Source organism: Nyctereutes procyonoides, unplaced genomic scaffold (assembly GCF_905146905.1).
Source record: "Nyctereutes procyonoides isolate TBG_1078 unplaced genomic scaffold, NYPRO_anot_genome, whole genome shotgun sequence".
Classification (NCBI taxonomy): domain Eukaryota; kingdom Metazoa; phylum Chordata; class Mammalia; order Carnivora; family Canidae; genus Nyctereutes; species Nyctereutes procyonoides.
This window is the reverse complement of record NW_026575125.1, coordinates 31,769,672-31,772,069: the sequence shown is the minus strand read 5'-3', so window position 1 is coordinate 31,772,069 and position 2,398 is coordinate 31,769,672. Positions and strand designations below refer to the sequence as shown.

General features: G+C 38.9%; 1 pseudogene; it reads left to right on the top strand.

Moving 5' to 3' along the window:
* The first annotated feature begins 1,718 nt into the window (after nucleotides 1–1,718).
* On the top strand, nucleotides 1,719–2,121 carry LOC129518823 (60S ribosomal protein L31-like; annotated as a pseudogene).
* The last annotated feature ends 277 nt before the right edge of the window (nucleotides 2,122–2,398 follow it).

Below are 2,398 nucleotides of genomic sequence, written 5' to 3'. Positions count from 1 at the left end.
CATAAGAGTAGAAATGTTTCCTCCCTGCCCAAAGCTTCCATTATTCATTATATAAAAGGGAAAGCATATAGGTATTTTTTCCATGCTGCCTCCATGTGACAGTAAAATTGCATTTAAACTCAGTTCTCCCATGTTCAGGAAATTGAGATAATTAATTTTAATTAGTAATTCATCCAGAAATTTAGTGAACACACACTGTGTACATTTGATTTTTCTAGAAACTAAAGCTTTGAGTGAGATTTCAGTCTAGGAGGGGACATAATTAAAGGCAATTAAGGGATCCCTGGGTGGCGCAGGGTTTAGCGCCTGCCTTTGGCCCAGGGCGCGATCCTGGAGACCCAGGATCGAATCCCACGTCCGGCTCCCGGTGCATGGAGCCTGCTTCTCCCTCTGCCTGTGTCTCTACCTCTCTCTCTCTCTCTCTGTGCAACTATCAAAAATAAATAAAAATTAAATTAAAAAAATTTAAAGGCAATTAAAAGTAAGCCAAGATAGAAAACACAGGTGGGTTGCAAATTTTACACAATAAATTTAATAGGTAGAGAAACGGCGTTTATTTTTTATTTTGTAACTAATCTGGTCTTTGTCCAAGATACACCTGCTTCTTAGGTGGTAAAATACACACACACATACACACATATGTTATATAAAAATATAAATATAAGATGTATGCACACATACATAATACATACACATACTTATTATACATATGTATGGGTGTATGTATATACGTAATTTAGTTTAAACTTATCAGATTTCTGACTTATATAATTTATGCATTTTAGGTATTGTTCCATGCCTCATTTGGATTAAACTTTCACTCAGCTTCCTCTGCCCCTTGTTCTCCTGAAAATGAATTCCTGGCGGGATGCTTGGGTGGCTCACTGGGTTAAGAGTCTGACTCTTGATTTCAGCTCTGGTCATGATCTCGAGGTCATGAGGCTCTGATCAGCAAGGAGTCTGCTTGGGATGCTCTTTCTCCCTCCTCCTTGGCCCCTCGCCACACTGTCTCTCTAAAATAAATGCATAGGTCTTAAAAAAAAAAAAAAGATTTCTTGGGTAAATGTCTTCGTTGAGGCAGAGAGTGTGGTCTTTGGAGTTGATATCCTCACCCTTCTCTGATATCCAGGGCAATACCCTATAAGGCAACAGCACTATAAACCAAAAATGAGAGAAGACATTGAAGTAAGTTCAAGGTTCAATTTTCACTAACTACATTCCTAGGGAGGATGAATTGAGAAGCATATTCTCTAAACTAGAACAAGGCAGATGTCCCCAAAGATGGCATGAGCCTAATTCTAGGCTTTAAAGCTACAGTGGCCGGAACAATAAATGTCTTTTCCCCACCAGAAGAGAATCAATTTATGAACAAATCATAATCCTCTCTTCTCCCTTCTTTTATCTATTTCCTCTTCTGGATTTATTCAAAGATTTAAAAAAAAAAAAAGGTTTTTATCTCCCAATACGCAATTCAAAAGAAAATAGCAAGAAACTAGAAGTGATTATTTGTATCCAAGTATGTTTGGCTGCCTAAGAAACAGCAATGTGAACAGGGACAGAAACAAGAAAGGCTCTGAATGTAGTAATGCTACAGAGGATAACATTTTATACACTTCATTTTTCAAAGCAGAATTGCAAATTGCATCTGAATCACTTGCTGATGTGTATAACTTGAAATTCAAAGCAGGAAAAGAGCTTTCCAACGAGGGCCCGGCAGAATGGCTCTGGCAAAGAAGGGTGGCGAGAAGGGCCGTTCTGCCATCAACAAGGTAGTGACCAGAGAATACACCATCAACATTCACAAACGTATCCATGGAGTGGGTTTCAAGAAGCATGCCCCTTGGGCACTCAAAGAGATCCAGAAATTTGTCATGAAGGAAATGGAAACTCCAGATAGGCGTATTGACACCAGGCTCAACAAAGCTGTCTGGGCCAAAGGAATAAGGAATGTTCCATAGTGTATCCGTGTGTGGTTGTCCAGAAAACGTTAAGGAGGACTTAGATTCACCAAACAAGCTCTACATGCTGGTTACCTAGGTACCTGTCACCACTTTCAAAAATCTACAGACTGTTAATGTGGATGAGAACCAATCGCTGATTGTCAAATAAAGGTATAAAACTGCAAAAAAAAAAAAAAAAGGCAGGAAAAGATCCAGTTTCTCTCAAGCATAATCTCACTAAATGCCTGATTTCTCTCAACAATTATCCCCCTTTGGCTATTCCATATTGATCCAGGTAGCATGCAACTCAACCTCAGATTTAGGCCTCAGAAAGCTCACATGATTAACATCAATATTCAGTTCACTTTGACCAAGGCTGAGGCTGAGGGAAATGGTCTTAAAAATTAATGAAAGGAGAAAAAAAAAAAAAAAAACTGAGAGGGATGACAAAGGAGGAA